This window comes from Azolla caroliniana, unplaced genomic scaffold (assembly GCF_043228905.1).
Source record: "Azolla caroliniana isolate FFs.n. ecotype wild unplaced genomic scaffold, voAzoCaro1.0.p SCAF_13, whole genome shotgun sequence".
Lineage (NCBI taxonomy): Eukaryota > Viridiplantae > Streptophyta > Polypodiopsida > Salviniales > Salviniaceae > Azolla > Azolla caroliniana.
In genome coordinates this window covers 1,284,565-1,308,273 of record NW_028230448.1, presented here as the reverse complement: position 1 = coordinate 1,308,273, position 23,709 = coordinate 1,284,565, and the positions used below count along the sequence as shown (strand labels likewise).

General features: G+C 38.4%; 1 long non-coding RNA gene across 1 annotated transcript; it reads left to right on the top strand.

Moving 5' to 3' along the window:
• The first annotated feature begins 4,495 nt into the window (after positions 1–4,495).
• On the top strand, positions 4,496–13,141 carry LOC147855931 (uncharacterized). Its single transcript, XR_015530705.1, has 4 exons — positions 4,496–4,780; positions 5,584–5,677; positions 12,811–12,926; positions 13,066–13,141. It is a non-coding gene; the product is annotated as an uncharacterized LOC147855931 (long non-coding RNA).
• The last annotated feature ends 10,568 nt before the right edge of the window (positions 13,142–23,709 follow it).

The window sequence follows — 23,709 nt, the reverse complement described above, 5'->3', positions numbered from 1 at the left end:
ATGAGACAGTCATCTAATTTGCGTTTCCATGAGTTTATAAATGCATTCATTTCATCTTCTTCTTGCATTTTTAAAACGACTAATGAGTTTAGAGTCATGACCTGGTTTCCATCTGTAGTTGGTTCAAATTCGTTCTTCAAGTCGATCCACATGGCGTTTGTAGTGCTGCAGTTTCTTATTGCGTCGGCTTGCTGATCCTCCAAGTTGTTTAAAAAGGAGAGTCATTTTGCTACTCCAAACTCTATAGTTTGTATTATTCAATTTGCTAATTGGGGTTTTTCTATACATAAAGTTTTGGGATGAGGAAGGCATTGCTTGAGCCATGGTTGTGAGCGATTTGTTTGTTAAATAAAACAGGATTGTGCAGGTCTTAGAAGAGGCTAAAATTCTAGCCTATTATATTATCTGTTGTTTCTGTGCAGAGATCTTTAATCAAGGGCCATTCTCTGATTTGCTATGGCAGAAATTTGGATGTCACCTAAAAAAAAAGGGAACCTACTCTGATACCATGTTGAAAACAGAGATAGATAGAGAGACAGACAGACAAATAGATAAAATTGTGGTTCCTCTCTACTAAATGTAGAGAGGCGTGTATTTTAGTTTTATAGGACAAATGTGAACTTTACAAAAGTAATTGTTCGTAAAAGTCATAACTGTTTATTTTTATTTTATAATTTAGTTATTATTAATTTGTATTTTTTTTTTCTTATAATTTCCAACACCAACAATAATCGAGTGGTGGCAATTGACCGGATAGTGGCTGAGTGGCAGCTGAACAACAGTCGAATTGCGGCCGAAGGGACAGTGAAATAAAAAAGTATCCAAAAAGAAAACAAGGGAGAGATCGGGGACAAGAAAAGAGTAATAGACAGGTTATGCAAGAGAAAGATGTGAGAAAAACAGATGATGGAGATGGAGATGGAGATAGATGCATATGCAGGTACAGATCGAGACAAAGAAGTAAACAAATGAAGAAGAAAAAAAAAGACAAAGAAAGTAGAAGAAAAGAGAAATTAAAAAGAGACGGCATTGGAAGAAAATTTTAGTAAGTCGAGGTGATCAAATTTCCAAAGGTCGAGGGCAATCGAGAGAATTTCAAAAACACGAGGGTAATTTATGGAATTTTTAAGATATCTAAGAGCATCAACATAATTTCAAACTCAAGGGCAACTATTGAATTTCAAAAACTGAAGAGCATTACCAAGAATTTCAAAAACATGGTGGGCAGATACTAAAATTTTAAAAACGCGAAGGACAGCCACAAAATTTTGTAAACTCACAACTCACATTAAAATAACGAATAACACATAACACATACACACAACATCATTATTGTAAGACCAAATAAAAGAGTTCCGAAGTTTTTATGTTCGCGGATGTTTCGACCGAACGAGAGGTTCGTGTCTGTAAGAAAAGTTTAGAACATAATTGGTTGGATTGACAACAAAGAAAGAGAGAGAGTTTTGGAAGAATGTCGAAAAAGGTAAGATATTAGATTAAGACAAGTGTATTACAATGTAGGGACCTACAGCAACAACTCTAGATGTAGTATCACACACACATTAAACAATACTTCATACATATATATATATACATAGAAGTAACGGCTAGCCGTTACTTCTTTGTAACTGTTGTTTTGTCTTTTCCTTATTATTCTTTGTAACTCATATTTTGTCTTTATCCTCATAACTAATGTTTTATAATTTGTGGTGTAAGCAGGTAATCTTAACACCCCCCTTACTTGTGACACCACCAACTCGTCTATTTGGATGAATACTTAATCCAATATGGTGGCAGCAACTCCAATGTTTTGCATTGGGTACTAGCTTGGTAAGAAAATCAGCCCACATAGCTTGAGTTGAAGTATGTCCAATAGAAAGGTTAGACTCTTCAAGAAGTTCTGAGATGAAGTGATGTCGTCCGCGGATATGCTTGTTTTGCTCTGTGATCTTGGGATCCTTAGTGATTTTGATGCAGGATTGGGTGTTACACCATAACTTGAATTCAGAGATTTGGAGGATGACAAGTTCATCAATGATGGACTTCAACCATAATCCTTCGTTAGTAGTGAGAGTAGCCGCAATGTATTCTGCTTCAGTGGAAGAGAGGGCGACGGTAGCTTGTTTCTTTGTTCGCCATGAAATGGCACCACCTGCAAATAGGAATACATAGCCGGAGGTGAATCGCGAGGTATCCCTATCTCACCCCCAATTTGCATCCGTCCAACCATGTAGTGGTGTAGATAGCCAAGCTTGGATATTTGAATGTTGGGCTTTAGAGTATGATGTGTAGGTAAGTGTCATATCCCTTGTGTACTTCAGATACCGTAATACTCTTTTAAGCGCTTTCCAATGGTTAACTCCTAGATTTTCCATGAATCTGGATAGGTATCCAACGGCAAAAGATAAGTCGGGTCGAGTGTAGCTGATGAGGTATCGAATGCTCCCCAACACTTGGCGATACAGGATATCCTTCATAATGTAAGTTTCTTCAGTTGTATGTGGTGAATCTTCGAATGATAATTTGCATGGTACTGTGAGGGGAGTGTAGATTGGAGAACACTCAAACATATCAAACTTGGTTAGTATATTATCAACAAAGGTTTCTTCTGATAGGGAGAGTGTACCTAGAGTTCGATTCCTTTTTACATGAATCCCAACAAAATGTTCTAGTGACCCAAGATGTTTTATAGGGAATTGTTGTCGTAACTCTGCAATAAATTCCATCACCAAGTCTTTAGATGTCCCAACAATAGGTAAATCATCCACATAAACTCCCAAGAGTAAGAATTCTGTTTTTGTTTTCCTTATATATAGATTAGGTTCCAATTGAGGTTGTTGAAATTTGATTGATAAGAGGAACCTATGAAACTTGGTTAAGTTTACACACATAATTAGGGTCTATATTATTATCTAACATTTGGGGTTGTTCCATATATATATCTTCTTCTAAATCACCATGTAAAAACGTTGTTTCAACATCAACATGGTGAAGTTCAAGATTTAAATATGCCGTAATGGCAAGAATCAATCGAAGTGCAATGATTTTTAGAGTGGGTGAAAAAGTTTCATGGTAGTCCACACATGGTATTTATGAGAATCCTAGAGCTACTAATCTCGCTTTGAACCTCACGGGAGTACCTAAGACATCATATTTCTTTGTAAAGAGCCACTTACAAGTGATGATATTGGAGTGACGAGGCCACGGTACTAATGTCCATGTGTGATTCTTTTAGAGTGCCGAGAATTCAGATTTAATAGCCGCAACCCAATTTTCTTTTTCTTTACTTTTTAATGCTTGCTTGAAGATGAGAATTGGAGCTGTGTCGTAGTTGTCTCCTTCAATGATGGCAGCAAAGATGGATATGTCGAACTCTGTCTCTGTTACAACGTGACATGTCGACTTTTCAAGCACCTCGTCCTTAGTTGCATCATAAATATCACTAAGTAACCTTACCTTAGTCCTTTTAGCCCTAATTTCTTTGTCTTTTAAGGTTGTTTTGGAGAGGTTGCAAGTTTGTAGGCGGCCGAGGTCCAAATTCTCAGATCTGGAGCTTTGTTTTCTTGTAGTCATGGAGGATGCACAAGGTTGCATGTGGTCGCCACTCGTATGCTCAAGTTCAAGGCTTCGAGTAATATATTGGGCAGTGAACTGATCGTTGCTTTCAAGGCTTTGGTCGTACACTTGTTCACCTTCAGGGCTCTGAGCATCAGATTGGCAGACAAATTGACTACCAATTTTGGGATTTTGAGGATACTCTAAGGTGGTGTAGGGTTGTAGGTGACCTGAACTTGTATGTTCAGATTCACAATTTCGACATTCGAATGCTAAGGAAGACGTGTTGGGTTGTTGGCGGCGCACTACCACATCCTCAGGTTCGAGATTTCGAATGGCTGATTTGGTGGCCACAAGCTTGGTGGCGGTCTTGGTAGCGGAGGTTCCCAACCCCTCATCTTGAGTGGTTAAGATCTGAGAATTAGGTAATTGGTTGAGTTTCTCTCCTTTGTTTTCTGTTGCATTAGTTGTTGGTGCACCATGATTGTTGTGTAGTTCGGTGTTGATGATGTTGGTTCCATAGTTTTGTTGTTGCCTGTCATTTGGATTTGTTTGGTGTAGATCCAGATGTTCTAAACTTCGTAGAATTCGATTCTCTGTGTGCTTTCCTCTATTATTATGTTGTAGAGGCTCGAACTTGTGTATGTAAGATGCACTAGATTGTGTTGATTGTAGTGGGTTCGTAGAAGAGGATGTTGTAATTTGATTGTCAGCAGCAGTCATGTGTTCATTTGGTGAGTTTTCTGATGTTATCCTATCATTTTCAAATTCCATTGTTGTTGCTTGAGGGAGTCTTAACTTTGTGATTTCGTTGGTAAGGTGTCCACTCCCGGTGTCTTTCATTACATATGATGACCTAGAAAAAAGACTTTTCTCATCAAACTCCATAGAACAACTAAAAATTATTTTACCTATATTCGGAGGGTAAATTTTGTATGCTTTTACTCCATATGGCTCCCCATATCCAATAAGTTTTCCTTTGATGCATTGATCCTCAAGTTTTGTCCTCTTGGCAAGTTGTATGTATGCAAATGCGGTTGCTCCAAATACTCAAAGATGTGATATCTCAAGTGGGTACCCATACCACATGGTGTATGGAACTTGTCCTTCTATACCTTGGTGAGGAGTTCTATTTTGTAGGTAACAAGTTGTGGCTACTGCTTCTTCCAAGAATCTCGAGGCCATTCCACTCGTCTTCAACATACTCCTAGTTGCATTTAATAAGGTGTGATTCTTTCTCTTGACTATCCCATTTTGTTGAGGTGTGTAGACAGTTGACTTTTGATGAAATATTACCATTTTTTTTGTTAAAGGCCTCCCACTCTTGTGAAACAAACTCCCCACCATTGTCACTTCTTATTACTATAAGTTGTGTCTGATTTTCAACAAAGCTATTATATGCACAAAATGCTTTGAATGCATTTCCCTTTTGTTTAAGAAAGTTAACTATTGTGAATCGCGAAGTGTTATCAATTAATGTTATAAAGTACCTTGCTCCAGAGAGTGAGTTGGGAGTTATCGGTCCACATACATCCATGTGAACAAGTTGAAGTAGTTCCTTTGTCTTTGAGTTACTTAGTGGAAATGGGTTTTGAGCCATTTTCCCATACATGCATCCTTCACAAATATCAATAGATTTAAAGATTGTGGAAGGTAAACCTCTTACTAGGTTCTGATTTTGACACAACTTGAGTGTTGGTGTATGTAGATAACCGAATCGGCAATGCCATAGATAGATGGGGGACACATTGTCTACTCCTCCTTGATGTACTTCAGCAGTTAATGCTTCTCCTAGATTTGCCTTGACAGGATATAGTTGCCCTTGTTTTGGGCATACAATTTTTATCTCATGTTGATCATCTTGGATATATAGGGTAGCTTGTTGTTTGCTGAATTTGATTGTCATTCCTTTTGTAGTAGCTTGTCCCACTGATAATAGATGTTTTGCAATTCTAGGTACAAAGTATATATCTAAAATTTGTACAACAGGATTACTAATGAGCCTTAATTTGATATTACCTTTCCTAGCTGCCACGTTTTGACCTTTGTCTCCGAAGGTGACCTTCAATGGAATTGGGAGCTCTTGATAGTAGTCCAACCAGTCTTTTCGATATGTTAGATGGTGAGTATCCAAGAACCAAGTGCTATCATATTATAGATCATAGTACTAATGTAAGCTTAAGATAAGGATAATGAAAAGATAGATAGAAAGGAGAAAGAGAAAGAAGGGTGCCGATCCACCCGACCACCCCCGAGCGAAGGGATCGAGACGGACTCGAGCCTCGATCGGCGTCCCATACCACCGTCGTGGCGTCGAGTCGTACCTGGTGCTGGCGCGCTCGCTACAAGAGTTGACCCACCACACGAGCAGAGTCTCGATGTAGTCAAAAGATCCTCAAATGAGGGTAGCTAGGCCTCTTATTTATAGCGAAACCCAAGGCCCCCAGGCAAGTTCACACTTGACCTAATGGGTTGTCTCAATCCCGAGGATTAAAAGTAATCCTCCCCTTCTTTACACTCTCCTTTAACCCTCACACTTATCCACGTGTATAGAATACTACGGTAAATTCTTACCACGGGATATTATATGGTCATGCCCGTAACATACTCCCCCTCTTTAAAACATTGCACTCTTGCAATGGAAAGTTAGGGAAGTTAGTTCTAAGTGTATTTTCGCGTTCCCATGTGGCATCTTTTATTGATTTATCCATCCATTTTATTTTGAATTCTCGGATTTCTTTAGTACGTAATTTTTTTGTTTTAACATCGAGAATTCTTTCTGGTACATGTGGTTTAGAAGATAATTCTTCAGAAGTAACCAGAGTTTCAGTCGTAGCTGTATTGTCGCCAGAACCTAGAAGTTCTTTTAGACGACTCACATGAAAGACTGGATGAATTCCGACACCATCGGGAAGAGCGAGACGATAGGCTGATGACCCAATGCGTTTGAGGACTGTAAAAGGTCCACAAAACCGTGGGGCTAACTTAGCGCACTTACCCGTAGACAATGTCTTAGAATTGTGAGGTACACGTAAAAATACCTTCTGTCCAGGGTTGAATACACGAGGTTGCCTATGATGATCGGCATAAAAACGCGCTCTATCTTGAGCTGTTTTTATATTATCTCGTGCAATATGCAACATATCTTGCATATCCTGAAGAAAGTTTTGCGTACTTCGCAACTCATCATGATGTATAGTAACATCAATCGGGGCTCGTGGCTGAAAACCATACATCAACATAAAAGGACTATATCCCGTCGACGTATGCTTGGAGCTGTTATAAGCAAACTCCAAAATTGGGAGATAACGTTCCCATTTTGTTGGTTTTGCACCAACGTATGCTCGAAGCATGTCCTCAATAATTTGATTTACTCGTTCTGTCTGTCCATCGGATTGAGGATGATCCGTGGAGCTCATGCTCAACGTAGTTTCTAACTTCTTAAAGACCTGTGTCCAGAAGTCACTAGTAAACTTTGGATCTCGATCACTCACGATATCCATCGGTAACCCATAAAAACGAAACAATTCGTCAACGAATTGGTAAGCAAATTCAGGAGCTGTTACCGTGGTTTTAGTAGCAATAAATCTGGCCATTTTAGTTAGTCGATCAACGACAACCCAGATGGCATCATGACCTTTTTAGGTGCGAGGAAGGCTAACAATAAAATCCATGGATATACTTTCCCACTTATTATTGGGAATGTCCAAGGGATGTAAAAGTCCTGCGACTTTAAGTCGCTCGGCTTTGTTAACCTGACACTGGTGACATTTAGTCACATAGCTATGTATGTCAGGACGCATCTTAGGCCAATAAAATTGAGTGGAGATGAGAACGAGTGTACGATGTATTCCAGGGTGCCCTGCTGAGGGTGCATCATGGCATTCAAAAAGAATCCTCTTTTTGACCTCGGGTAAATCTGGAACACAAACCTTCCCATTACGGTAGAGCAAACCGTTAGCAATGTGGAAGTATTCCTTCGAGGATGTGGTGGTGTCTGTTCCAGACTCAACTCTTGCCCAGTATTTTGCGAAATAACTGTCATCAGGATACTTTCCTCGAAGGTGATCATAAAGATCTGATGATATTTCAGTGAAGCTAAGCGTGTTAACTTCACGGATGCAACTTAGTGCATCAGCGACAGTGTTCATGGAACCTTTACGATATCGTATGGAAAAATCAAAGTCCTGGATGAGATCAGCCCATCGTGCCTTACGACCTTTCAGGTCTTGTTGGTCACAAAAATATTTCAAGGACTCGTGGTCCGTAGTTACCACAAAGTGATTTCCATAAAGATAATGGCGCCATGTTTTGAGCGCATGTATAACTGCAAATAATTCCTTTTCTTGAACGGTATACCGACATTGAGCAGAATCAAGTTTCTTACTCTCGAATGCTATTGGTTTACCATCTTGATACAAGACAGCACTTATAGCATAATCACTTGCATCGGTTTCAACCTCAAAAGGTTTTGAAGGATCGGGTAAAAGAAGTGAAGGAGCCTTGCAAACCAGGTCCTTGAGTTCCGTAAAGGCAAGGTCTAGTGTAGCATTCCACACAATAGGTTTTGTAGACTTACGCGTTTGACCTTTTAAAAGATCAGTAAACGGCGTCGTCAATTGGGAGTAATTACGAAGAGACTTTCGCAAAAACCCCACAAAACCAAGGAATGATCGAACTTCTCGAATATTCCGAAGAGTGGGCCAAAGCTTGATTTTCTCAATGCGAGAAGGATCAATTTCAACTCCTCGTTCGGTTATGAGATGTCCTAGATAAGTAATTGATTTCTTGAAGAACTCACATTTTGAGATCTTCGCATAAAACTGTTTGTCACGCAATGTTTGTAAAACAAAGCGGACATGTCTAGCATGTTCTTGTAATGTACGGCTATAAACTAAAATATCATCCAAGAAAATAACGACAAATTTTCCAAGTTGTTCTCGGAAAATGTCATTCATTTCTTGTTGAAAAGTAGCCGGAGCATTGGTCAAACCAAAAGGCATAACCAAAAACTCGTAATGGCCATAGCGCGTACGAAATGCCGTTTTAGGAACATCGTCCTCACTTATTCGTATTTGATGGTAGCCAATACGGAGATCAAGTTTCGTAAAATACCGAGCTCCCTGGAGACGGTCAATTAGATCGTCAGCCCGGGGCAATGGATACGAATTCTTGATCGTCACTTTATTCAAGCGTCGGTAATTAATACACATACGCCATGTGCCCTCTTTCTTTTTAACCAAGAGAACTGGTGCACCCCATGGAGATTTACTATAACGTATATAACCCATTCGTAAATAGTCCTTGAGTTGCTTAGATACCTCATCTTCTTCGGATCGACTTAAGCGATACGGAGGTATACTTATTGGTGCAACACCAGGTACAATATCTATACGATGGTCTATATTACGTTTAGGAGGTAACCCATCAGGTAGTTCACTTGGAAAAACATCATGAAAATCATTTAAGATTTCATCAAGTTGTTGTTGTTCAAAATATGTTAATTGAATCGGGACATTATCGATATTGTAAACGTGAATGTCCGGATCAAGTACACAATAAAATAACGTAGAACAAGACAACTCGGATATTGATGGACACGAGGAAACAATCGAGAGGGATTGTTTTTTTACACATTGAATAAAATGCGTACAATCGTTCAGTACAAAAGAAATGGAATGACGAACCCAATCAATAAATAAAGAAGAGTTTTTATTATAAAACCAGGGATAACCCAGTATTACATCGGTGGTACAAAGATTCATTACATGGAAGTCTACTTCCTCTATATAAGTATCAATAGAAATTCCTAATGAATGAATCGCCCCGTTGATGTATTGTACTCTTCCATCAGCCAAGTGCACCGTGTAGGTGTGATCACTTACGGTGGGTTGGATTCCCCATATCTGAACCAAACGATCATTCACAAAATTGTGTGACCTTCCCGAATCAAATAAAAATTGTACGGGAGATCCATTGATATACCCGTTTGCACGTAGTAAATCATTGGGACCCAATACATAGTGAGGGAAAGAACATTGACAATTACTTAAATGATGTGTATAGACCTGAAGGACATTAGGAATCTGACCTTTATGGTCTGCAGCTTTAGCTTTGTTGTCGTGCTCTTTCCGTTGGAGCTTTCGACATTGATCTTTTGTATGACCCTTCTTTTTGCAGAATACACAAAAAGGATGTTGTCGCTTACAATCGCGATCCAGGAATTTGTTGGGTGTCTTGCGTTTCCCAACAAATTGCGACTGCTTAGTCCCGGGCGCTTCGTTGGGTTTGTTATGGTCCTTCTTCGAAGTGCGTTGATAGCGAAGAACTATTTCAACGGCCTCTTCGAAGGATTTTGGATCCTTATCGTGCACTATCCAATGATAGTCCGAATTGGGGATGCCATTGACAAAACAAGCTATCAACCAATTGTCCCCTTCTAGACCCGATTTTTGGATTTGGGTTCTAGCATGGTGAACATAGTCTTCTAGCGAGGAAAATTTCCTGCTAGAGAGGTTCATTAAAGCTTGTGCTGCCTCGGTTCGAGAGGGAGGTTGCAGAAATTGGCCCTTAAAAACCGTGACAAAATCTGTCCAGGTATGGGGCAATTTCCCCATAGTACGGAGGCCACGCCACCAGGCGGCGGCCTTACCCCCGAGTTCTCGGCCGACATATGCAATCTTCGTACTATCTGGCGTGGGATAGAGCTCAAAATGAGACTCCCATCGTCCCAGCCATGTGCAGATTGCTTCTTCGGTTCTTTCCTTTTTGTCTCCCGTAAATGGCTTAACGACAAATGATGGTTCACCTTGTCGCTCATCAGGTCTATTAGTCTCACGTTGTAGGCTAATGACACGTGCCTCAAGAGCACTCTGAGATTGCCGAAGTTCGGTCATCTGTTGAGCGGTGAAACTAAGGAATTGGGTTATTTGTGCCAAATACATCTCAGTGGACATTTGTCCAGGAGGATTCCCTTGAGTTCCTTCCGCTTGAGCGGATGACATCGGGTCGTTAATTTGAGCCATTAAAGATTATTTCTGGAAAAGAAATAGGATAAGGTCAGAGATATAGTCATAACATCTTGTCGTGATGTAAACATATCATGGGCGAGCATTAATCGATATCATTATCTCACGTCAATACCCCTCTAGACGTATGAGATGAGGTTCAAGATCAGGTTACTATGGTAACACAAAGGTGTTTTAAAAACCATGGGGGTGACAAATAAATGTCTTTCCCTGATCTCTATATCGATTTTTTCATGGTGGCTCCCCGAGGCTCAACCATGTATGTTCGCGTCATGAATAGTTTATACACGAAAAAAAATGTTAACAATAAACTATGTTTCGGTGCCCACATAAGTGGTTTCGGCTCTTTAAGTCCTATTACGAGGACCCCGAGGTGCACTTAGACCTTAAGTCTAAACATGTGTTATAGTCATATGTATCAAGGATGTTGTATGGTCTTGGTCATATTTGAACTCGAGACCTCGAGAACAAATACATTAAACACTTGAGCCAACCAAGTAAGTTGCTCTTCTCGAATGCTTAATGTTTGATGCGTATAAGAGATATGCGAGGCAATATATCATATACGTTTTTTTAAAAGAACATATATGTTAAGGGTCCTTATTTCGCCCTCATTTACCAACACTATGTTGGTACGTTACCTAACCTCAAGTCTCGTAATTACGATGGCATATGTCAAAGGGCAACCTAATGGTCAAGCCAAATGAGCCCTCGTTTCGTAGTAGGCTCACGTGGGCCATCACATGGTCACGTCATTACGAATGCCTCTCGTAAGAACGAGCTCATGGTGGCATCGTATCCATGTAACGAGGGAGGGATGTTGGATACGTGCGTCATTGGAGCGACCTCACTTGAAGTGGGTCAAGCCCTACGTACTCAACATCATTTTGGCTATTGTCGTTTCTTTACGTAACGAAATCGAGGTCGTCAACGGGGTTATCAACAATAAAAAAATGTTGAAAAAGGGATGGTGACAACGCCATTCTCACAAAAATGTGAGGACGGCCACCAACATCCTTTTCCCGATCATGACAACTTTCGATATAATCACGTAATAACGAATATACACATATGGTTACTTATCACATATATACGATCAAATACGTATATATGTGACCACATATGCCTATATTCAACATATCGTTATAGTAAATAGCCACAAATGATGTGATCGAGATACGTAATCGAGGTATATACCTCTACGCACACGAAACATCCACAAATAAGAGATCATCGTAATACGCAATGGAGGTATTGACCTCTTACGCATACGAGACCAAACGCATATCGTTTACAACAAATCAAGGTATTAAACTCATACGCAAACGTAACATATGTTCGTGAACGTAATACGTAATTGAGGTATTAACCTCGTACGCATACGACACTCATCACATATTATTAACATGTCAAACGAGGTATTGACCCCGTGCACATATGTAAACGTTTTAGATAATCAATTAAAGACCACTACAACATCATTGATTTAATGAAAAAAATTACATATAAACTAAACACATGATTAGATGGGAGAAGAGAGAATAGAAAAAAAAATATGGAAAGAGTTACCGAAGTTCTTTGTTGATCGTTGTCTGGATCAAGGCCAACCGCACAATGATCGATCAGCATCAATCAAAAGACAAATGAAAAACAAAGAAACATTAGTAAAAAAATCTGATACCAAATATTATAGATCATAGTACTAATGTAAGCTTAAGATAAGGATAATGAAAAGATAGATAGAAAGGAGAAAGAGAAAGAAGGGTGCCGATCCACCCGACCACCCCCGAGCGAAGGGATCGAGACGGACTCGAGCCTCGATCGGCGTCCCATACCACCGTCGTGGCGTCGAGTCGTACCTGGTGCTGGCGCGCTCGCTACAAGAGTTGACCCACCACACGAGCAGAGTCTCGATGTAGTCAAAAGATCCTCAAATGAGGGTAGCTAGGCCTCTTATTTATAGCGAAACCCAAGGCCCCCAGGCAAGTTCACACTTGACCTAATGGGTTGTCTCAATCCCGAGGATTAAAAGTAATCCTCCCCTTCTTTACACTCTCCTTTAACCCTCACACTTATCCACGTGTATAGAATACTACGGTAAATTCTTACCACGGGATATTATATGGTCATGCCCGTAACATATCATCTTCATTTTGATTTTCTTCAAATGTGTTTGCATTATATGCTTGAATGTACTCTTCTTCATCATGTTCTTCATTTTGTCCAGGTACTTCTTCAAAAGAGTATTCTGGATTTCTATCATCTTCTTGTTGGATAACCACATTATGTGCCTGGGGTCGGTTGGAATTATTCTCTGCTTGCTTGAGGGGACATACTTGATCGGTATGTCCTTCCTTCTTGCAATATCTATAGATGATTCTAAAGCTTCCATTTTGTCGTGAGTTGTTCCCAGAGTATTTTTGTGCTTCACTCTTAATGTATGTTTTATTATTATTAGACTCACTATTTCTTACTTTATCAGGTTTGTACCTTTGTTGATTTGCTGGATGACCCCTTTGGAATTGATTTACGGAGATTGCCATTGCGACCGGTTGAGCATTATTCTTCTTTTTTCATTGAATGTCTTCGTGGCGGATCTTAGTAAGTCGCTCAGATAATGTTGCGGTGCTACTATGCAGCGTTGTTTACGTACGCGTATTTAACGTATCAATACGTATAATACCTTCTTATTTGTATAGTACGTACCATATGTCAAAGTTGTTCGTTCAAATGTCATATACATTCGTCTAATACGGTATTTAACGTACCTTTAAAAAAATACGTATAGTACGTATTCATAGAAAATGTGAGTAAAACCCTAAAGAAAGCAAAAGAAAAGAACAACTTTAGTAAAATAGAAGGAAGGAAGAAAGACGGACAGAATAGACTTAGAAGAAGAAGAAGAAAAAGAAGAAGAAACAGAAAAAGCAGAAGAAGAAGCAGAAGAAGAAGAAGCACTAGAAGAAGAAGAAAAAGAAGAAAAAGAAGAAGAAGAAGAAGAAGCAGAAGAAGAAGAAGAAGAAGAAGAAGAAGAAGAAGAAGAAGAAGAAGAAGCACTAGAAGAAGAAGAAGAAGAAGAAGCACAAGAACAACAACAACAACAAGAACAACAAGAACAACAAGAAGAAGAAGAAGAGGAAGAAAATAAAATCAGGTTAGTGAATATGTTTCTTTCTTTTATTTTTTATGATTAAGTATACCTCCCATTTTGTTGTATTCCAATGTCAAGTTGTATGATAATACCAAATGACAAGGGAGATTTAATTTTTAGTTGATCTAGTTTACGTATGCTTGTGTCCAGCAATCTATCTATTCCACAATAATGCATCTATACAAGTAACAAATTGGTAGACAATTGTAATTGACGTCATGCAATAAAACTCTCCTCTTTGCAAGTGTTGAGATCAAATATTATAGGAACCATGTGTTGAAACTCAAACATGTATGTATACATGTAGACAATGTGTTCAAAATCTTTCACAATTTGTAGCATTAGCTAATCCTTTGCTTATTGATTTTAGTGGTTGTATCCCATTTGAATTCATTTCAGAAACTGATCATTCTAATTTACTTTCCATGTTACTATAAATGACATTGGTTTCCAGAAACATTGAAGATCTCAATTTCGTGTCATGGGAAAAGTGCTTGGTCCTTTTTTAATGATGTCCCATTTTTTATCATTTGCAATGCATATTTATTTTTGTTAACAACTACTCATTTTTTGGAATATCATGGTTTTGGTTGTCTGCTTTTGAATGTGATGGGTATGAATAAATGTGCACTTGCTAGAACCCTTTCAATACATGGATTGTCCTTTATCTGTAGGCCCTAAAAAACCGCACACTTTTAGGACATGGGCAATGTATATGCATCCGGAAAGATTCCATCAACTTGCATTTTATCAAAAGAATCTAATGCTTTCTCAGTAGTTCTATACTCAACAAACCCTCCAATGAGAGCATTCCTTTAAGACACTAGAAAAGGTGAAAGTGTTTGGTAGTAATAAGTATCCCCTCATCTTGTATCTTTTCAAAGCTTTTCAGTGCATCCTCAACGGGTCCATGCTCAGCATATCATGCAATCAATGTTGTCCATAATACCACATCTCGGTTGGACATTTGGTTGAAAACATTTTGCACTTCCACTATAGATCCACATTTGACATACATATCTAGCAAAGCACTATGAATAAATAGATCTTCATCGAACCCTTTCTGTACATCTTCAAGATGGATTTCTTGACCAAATTCTACTTCCCTTTTGGCTTCCAAACTTGTTGAATTTTTTGCTTTTATGCATGTCGTTATTACGTTAAGCATTAAGGCTCTTTAGTTAAGTTATGGTAATTTTTGCTTCCTTTTTAGCTTCCAAAAGAGTTGAATTTTCTGTTTTTATACATGTCCTTAATTGTAACATTTTCTTGTATTTGCTTTCTATGAATAAAAGATACTCTTGAGTATCCTGTAGTTGCTTATTTAAAGTAGTATAATCCTCATCCTCCCTGAAGGTTGATCTATTCAAAGTTTTCAGTTCTTCGATTTGCTTTAATGCATTCATATAATCTTGCTCCTCTTTTTGTGCATTATTTTCCATTTTCAATATCTCAATTTTATTGATTTGTAGAAAATAAAGAAGGAAAATGCCGCCCATTAAGAACAAATATTGGGATACATGTTGCCTCAATGTCGTAAGAAGTCAAACAGGAAATAGAAGTTGGAACTGTAAATTTTGCAACAAACATATGCATGGGTCAGCAACACAAATGATTGCTCATTTAATTGGAAAACCTAGCCATGGAGTAACGAAATGTACCAATGTCCCCAAGGAAATGTTGATTGACCTTACAACTTTGTATGGTAATTGTGGAAGCCAAGCAATTGGCGAAGAAGAAGATATAGTAGCAGAGATCGACTCATTCAACATGCCTAAACAAGGTATAGACACAAGCCTACAATAGGTGTCTTGATTACTAATGTTTAAATAATTGTAAATTATTTATCTTGAATTTTTTTTTCTTTTAGCTGTTTCTACCTCATGCTCGTCTACCTTTGTTGATAAAAGTCAAAGCATGTCATGTATGGGTGGTGGTAGTCGCCAACCATATCCACCAGCAATTATAGTGAAACAACAACCGTTGCGTAAAGGACATGTGTTACAAATGCAAAGGAAACAACATGCAAATGTTATGGAGGTGAGATGTATCATTGAAGCAAATTTGTCATTTAATCTATTAAAAACACCATGTTGGCAGAACATGTTAGAAGCTTTCTCTACAATTGGAGAGAAACATAATGGAGTCACAGATAATTACATGAGGACGAAAGGCTTGAAAAATGAGGTTATATCCTTGCAAGCAAAGTTAGAAAGGGTAAAAGGATTATGGCCCAAGTATGGTTGTTCTATATTAACAGATGGATGGGTTGATGTTTCTCATAGGCAACTTGTAAATGACCTCGTATCATCTTGTTATGGGACAATGTTCCTCAAGTCCATTGATTGTAGTCATGCTAATACAACACCAACAGTTGATAGCTCTTGGTTAGCTGAAAGAATTTCAGAGGCAATTAGAGAAGTTGGTAAGGAAAATGTGGTCCAAGTCATTTCAAACAATGCATCTAGTTGTGTCCGCATGGGGTCTTTGCTAGAATCAGAGTTCCCTAATATTGTTTGGACTCCATGTGCAACCTATTCTTTGGATCTACTTTTGGAGGACATTGGTCAGCTGCCTTGGATGAAAAGTATTATGTTGAAAGCAAATAATATCGTACGTTTTTTTTGCAAGAAGAGGAATGCTAGGAAAAAAATTTCTGCTCACAGTAACCTCGCCATCTTGAGACCTTCTAAGACAAGGTTTGGTGTGATGTACCTTGTCATACAACATTTGCTCAAAGTTTGGTATCCTCTTGAGCAAACAGTGGTGAGTCACATGTGGAGGTCTTGGTCAAATTGCAATAAGCCAGATGCCATGAATGTAAAGAACTACATCCTTGATCCTACAACTGAGTCCTCGTTTCAAGTTGTTTTGACCCTAATGGCACCATTGTATAGTGTTTTACGACTTACTGATAGGGAGGGATCCACTATTGGTTTGTTATATGAGTTTATGCGAAGAAGCAAAGATGTTTTAGCAAAAGGAGTGGAAGAAAACATCCCCCACAAATCCAAGTAAATTTCATATTTATTTTAATTTTTTATGGTTTCCTAGCATTAAACCTCCAAATGTTTTCTCATGTTTTAAGATCAGATCATTTTGTAATTACTAATACCCTTTTAGGTACGAAGATGTTTTGAAGTTATTTGACATACGATGGAAATGGTTCAAGAGGCCGATCAACCTTGTAGCTCATTTGCTGCATCCGATGTGGAGAGAGGAGGCTACATTTATTAACCCCGAGCTAATGGATGAGCTATACAGAAAAATTGTACTCGACACTTGAATGTGATATCTTATTTCGTGAATTGCATGAATATCGAAATGGTACAGGGACATTTAGCTATGCATTAGCACATGAAGAGATATCTATGATGACGCCAGTCACACGGTGGAAAAATTTTGGTGGAAGAACTCCAAAGCTCCAAGCATTAGTTGTCCGCATATTATCCCAAGTAAGTGTCAAGTTTTGAAAAAATGATCAATTTTATAGTTAAGTTCTAAAATACTGCACTTTTGTGTACTACCTTTTATTTCATATTTTGTTTTCTATTAGGATTGCTCTTCTGGGGCAGCAGAAAGGAATTGGAATGCACATGCTCTCGCACATACAAAAAATAGAAACAGACTAAAGGTAGCACAACTTGAACGATTGGTATATGTGCGAGAGAACTTAAGGCTAGTTCGCAAGTTTGAGACTGTGAATGCATCTCCAATGCAGGTATTGTTTTATTCACTTCTTATAATTTACATTCCTCAAATTTCGTTAAGCTTTTATAAACTTGTTTGCAGGTGAATCCAAATGAGATAGATGTCTCTAAGACTCCTGATATTCCATCTATTAGCCATGAGAATGATATGGATAGAGAATTCTATGAAACTTATTTTCAAGAAACAATGAGCATGAGAAGAAGGACAAGGAGCATGACAAGATCACATACGACAACATCAAGCGATGGAGTCCCTATTGATCGAATACGGAGGCAGAGGCCAAGAAGAGATGATGAGCGGTCTTCTTGTAATAGGAGAATAACAAGATCAAGTACATTTGCTTCTTTACCACCAAATGATCAAGATAATGTCAATGGAATAGAAGAAGCAATTCATACAAATTATGATGATCTTACTGACGAAGAACCTATGTTGATGTCATCAACTAACACTGAATCTGATGATGAAGATGGTGATTGTGATGAGGACGAGATCTAATGACTAATATTTCTGATTTCTATACATTATTACTAAGCTCAATAGCCATATGTTACTTTTCTTTGATCTAACCCCATTTTGATACATTGGAGTCTTGGACATAGTTCAAGTTATGTGTTCTTAGAAGTCAAATATCTGATGTTATGTGTTGTTAAGGTTTTTTTCTAAATTTTGTTCCTACAATGCATTCTATTTCTTTGACAAAATGCAATGTAAGTGTATCTCAAATATTTGATGTTATGTGTTCTGAAGGTTTTTTCCAAATCAAAAGATGTGGTCTTTTCTTCAATAGGTATGTTGCACTTCTTGTCAAAGTGTTGTTTTTGTCAAAAGTACGATTTTTTTTGTAGAATTTTAGCTTGTCATGACTCATCATGTGAATTCCCTCAATCATGTGAGGGATATACAGTTTTTGCTTCGTGGCCTTGGCTGTTGTTGTAAATGCCCAACAAGTTTGGGTTTTTTTTTACCTAACAAATATCTATTTGATTTGTTGATTTGTATCCTTTTGATTCTCATATTTGCTCGATTTGCCCTTTAGTACTTTTAAGATGCAACTACAGCCATGGAATGCTTCGTTACATTGCATATACACGGTTACAATATTACAATATTACAAATATTTTTTAAGAAAGTAAATAAATTTCAAATTCTAGAAGTATTTAACGTATTTAACGTATTTAACGTACTATACGTATTTTATGTATTTTATAGGTATTTAACATACTAAAAAATGTATTTAACGTATTTTAAAATTGGGAGGTACTATACCCGTATTAATACGTTAAATACGTATGGTATCAGTACCGTACCTAACGTACCTAACAACCATGCTACTATGCATAGTGATAAATGTTCCCCAAGATTCGGGGAGTTTGCTTAGCACTAATCCAATCTTGATGTCTTCTGAGATGCAATTGCCGGCGGTAGTTGCATCATCCATGGTTGCCTCCCAAGTTGATAAGAAGGTAGGAACATCTTCTTCTTCCTGTAAAACACACATATTAAACAGGGTAGCTAATGTGTGGAGTTTAGTTGTACCATCTTGAGGTTCGTATAGTTACTTTAGTTTTGCCCACATCGCAATTGTAGATGTGAGTTTTCGAATAATTTCTGACTGTTTTTCATCTACATTTAACATTATCTCTAGTCTAGCTCTTGTATCCAACTTTCACCACTCATGCCATTAGTCTGACTCTCGTTTTAGAGGTTTTGGACTAGTGCCAATTGTGATGTCGAGGCTCTCCTCAACATCAAGTAGCAGCTCCATTCGAGTCTTCCAGGTTTTGTAGTTTTTCTCCGTTAATTTGTCCAAGGTATATTTTCTACTTGAGCTTGCCATAGTGATAGTACTAAGCTTTGTTTATTTGAAATAATCTATGATGAGTTTTGTTGGTTATAGGGGAATATGAGATTCATATCGTGCAACTTAGCTCTGATACCATGTAAGAAAAGTTTAGAACATAATGGGCTGGATTGACAACAGAGAAAGAGAGAGTTTTGGAAGAATGTAGAACAAGGTAAGATATTAGATTAAGACAAGTGTATTACAATGTAAGAACCTACACTAACAACTCTAGATGTAGTATCACACACACATTAAACAATACTTCATACATATATATATATATATACATAGAAGTAACTGCTAGCCGTTACTTCTTTGTAACTGTTGTTTTGTCTTTTTCTTATTATTCTTTGTAACTCATATTTTGTCTTTATCCTCATAACTAATGTTTTATAATTTGTGGTGTAAGCAGGTAATCTTAAGAGTGTCCTTGAGGTTTGTGTTCATGTTATGCGTGTTCCAAGTCGATGGAATTCCGACCAACGTGATAGGAGAAGACCGAGGGAGTTCTTAGTACACATCATCATCATCGTCATCACCATCGCAGAAAACCATGGATGTATCTCCCAATTCAAGATTCACACACATTAATCAGGCGTTAATGCAGCCACAAGATGAACACCATCTCCATCTTGCAACAAGAGACAAGTCTATGGTCTCCTACAAGTGCTCTGATCGATTATTGGAGGATGATGATCACCATCAACACTATCTCTCAGAAATTTATGTTTGTCTCTGTATTTCACTCTCTATGTACTTACTTATTCTCTTCAATTCCCTGCTATTGATTCTCTCTATCCCGTCCTTCCTATTTCTCTGTGTGATTGATTCCTTCGGGTTCCTCTCTATCCCTTCCTTCCTATTTCTCTGTTTGATTGATTCCTCTGGGTTCCTCCCTGTTTGTCTGTGCGATGGATCCCCTGCTACGTCCGCTTTTTCAGACTTCTCCCTCCTTTCCCTGTGGCGAAACATTAGTGGCGATTGGCTGAACAACGATCCAATGGCAGCCGAACAGTGGCCGAGTGGAGGCCAGATAGTAACGGCCAATGGCCGGACAGCGGCAATTGGCCGAACAACGGCCTACTGGCGGCGACAATTGGCCGAACAGTGGCCAACAATGGCCAGATAGCAGCGGCCAATGGCTGGACAGCGCTAATTGGCAAAGGAGTGGCCGACAGCAGCCGAACAGCTGCGGCGATTGGCCGGACAGTGGTCTACAGTGGCCAAGTGGTGGTCAAACAGCGACCGAGTGTTGGTGGTGATTGGTCGAGTGGTGGCCGAACAGTGGCAATTGGCTGGACAGTGGCCGACAGCGTTCGAGTGGTGGCCGAATGGCGGCCGGATAATGGCCGAACAGCAGCTGAGTGGTGGCAATTAGCCAGATAGTGGCCAACAGTGGTTGAGTGGCGGTCGAATAGCGGCAACGATGTTGGGAAAGAAGAGAAAGAGAGAAGAAAGAGAGATAGAATGAAGAGAGAGAGAGAGAGATAAGGGAAACCGAAAACGTATTGTATTATTACAATGCCCTAATAGTTACAATGTTGGTGGTGGCTTTATAAGACCACCACCAATATAGTTACGGTTTCCTTCTCATGAAGGAAACTGTATTCATAAGAACTATTAACTATTAATATTTATTAATTTATTAATTTTTGCTTAATATTTTCCACACTCCCACTTAAGCGAAAATTTTTAGAATTGTAGGTTTTCATCTTTATCTTGGATTACATCAATTAATCTAAATTGCTTGCAACAAATAATGTGCTTAGAATGTTGAAGAGGTTTCATTAGAAAATCAGCCCACATTTGATTAGCGGGAGCAAACTTTAACTCTATCTTCTTTGTTTCAATGAGATCGTGAAGAAAATGATGTTTTAAGTCCACATGACATATATTGTCACTCATCTTGGGATTGTTGGCTAACTGAATGCAAGATTGATTATTGCAAAACAAAGTCACTGTTGGAATAGTAAATAGTTTAAATTCTTCAAGCATAGCTTTAATCCATATGTCTTCGTTAGCCGCTAAAGTCGCGGCAACATATTCAGCTTCGATGGATGATAATGCTATAATAGTTTGTTTCTTTGACTTCCACGAAATTGCAGTGCCAGCTAGTGTGTAAACATATCCACCTGTTGACTTGCAATCATCCACATCTCCCCCCTAATCCGAGTTTGACCAACCAATTAGTTGGCTAGAGGGATTTGTCCATCCTTGCACAAGTGTAGTTGACTTAGATTGTGTGGCGAAGTAAGTCAACGTATAATGTTGAGTATACTTCAAGTATCGTAGTAATCTTTTGAGCGCGATCCAATGCTTTGGTCCTAGATTAGCCATGAAACGAGAAAGAAAACCGGCGGCAAAGCAAATATCGGGACGTGTGCAACTTACTAGATATCTTACATACCCAAGGATTTGTTTATAGGGTACATCCTTCATTTCGGAAATTTCTCGTTCATTTTTGGGAGAATCATCATTTGAAAGTTTACATGGAGAGGTAAGAGGAGTACTAATAGGCTTACTATGGAGCATATCAAATCTTTGGAGGATAGAATTAATATAATTTGATTGTGATAATGAGATAGTATGATTTGTTCTATTTTGCGTTATTTTGATGCCTAGAAAATGGGTCCTAGGGCCTAAATTGGTGAAAGGAAAGACATATGCAAGTTCCTTCTTTGCAATAGTTAGATAAGATTTAGAATTAGAGATCAAGGGCAAATCATCAACATAGACACCTATGATAACAAAATTGGATTTGGCTTTTTTAACATAGATATTTGGCTCATTATTTAGACGATGATATCCAACTTTTATAAGAAAAGAGTGTAGTTTGTGATACCATATGCATGGAGATTGCTTAAGGCCGTAAGTAAATTTACGAAGTCGATAAACATGTGTCGGATGACTTGGATCTTCAAAAAATTGTGGTTGTTGTAGATAAAGTTCTTCATCTAAATCTCCATGAAGAAAAGCCCTTTGTACATCCAAGTGATGCAATTCTAGATCATGTTGCGCAGCAAGAGCAACGAGCATTCGAAAACCACATATTTTTAGCGTTGGATTAAATGTATCTTGAAAATCAATACTTGGTACTTGAGAAAATCCTCGAGCAACTACACAAGCCTTGAAGCGAATTGGATTGCCATTACTATCTCGCTTTATGCGTAAGACCCATTTAGAACCAATTATTTGTCAATCTTTTGGAGGCTCAACGAGGGTCCACGTACCATTTTTAAGTAAAGCCTTCATTTCTTCTTCCATAGCCTTTCTCCATTTGATAGAATCTGATCCGGAAAGTGCATCTTTGGCCAATAGATTTGTATCATCACTAAGGGTTGGAATATCTTCTTCTTGTATATAAGCTTCATGGTCCAAGTCCACGAAATGTGCTTCCATTTGATCAAGTTGTTCATAAATACTACTTAGAGATCTATACTTTGGAGGTGGAGAGTTTGGTGGAGAAGTTGGTGATGACGCTTGGAATGAAGGATTAGGAGAGGGAGTGGAGAAGATAACATTATTTGTATTATTAGAGGGAGTTAAACAATGTGTATTTAAAGGAATATGAGGAAGAGAATCATCTAGAGATTGGAATGAGGGAATATGAGAAGAAGAATTAGTTGGTTGAGTAGGATTAATCTTTGCCTTGTGAATAGATGGAAGACCAACACAAATAGTGGAAGTAGAGGATGAGCTAATGTTGGCTCCTTCAATATGAGAGTTATTAATATTAGAGATGGTTGAGGAATATGGTTGTAAGTGGGTAGGGGTAGGTAATAAAGGAGGTAGATTAGAAGAGAGTGAAAAAGAAACCTTTGTAGAAAGCCCATTTTCTTGAAATATCACATAATTTGCGACTAAAGAATATTCTTTGCTTTTGTGGATCGTAGAGTTTATACACCTTGTATCCCGAAGCTTCTCCATATCCTATGAAAATTGATTTTGTAGCCCTTGGACTTGGATCTAGCTTATTTCTTTAAACATTTGGCACAAAAGCATAAGCATCACAACCAAAAATACGCAGGTTAAAGTTAGGTTTGTGACCATGCCATAGTTCATAAGGGGTTTGGAGCCCGAAAGATCTATGAAATCCTCGATTCTGAATATAGCAAGCGGTGCCAACCGCTTCCTCCCAAAATTGAGGCGATAAGTGAGAAAATTGTAACATACTCCGAGCCATATTGAGAAGTGACCTATTCTTCCTTTCAAATACACCATTTTGTTGTGGTGTGTGTGGTGTTGATATTCTATGATGTATGCCTTCATTTTGATACAAACTTTGAAATTCATGAGACATATACTCACCACCACCATCAGTTTGAAGACTTTTAATCTTTGATGATGTTTGCACTTCGACTCGAGCCTTGTATTCTTTGAATGCTTGATAAGCTTGACTTTTGTACTTGAGAAAATGC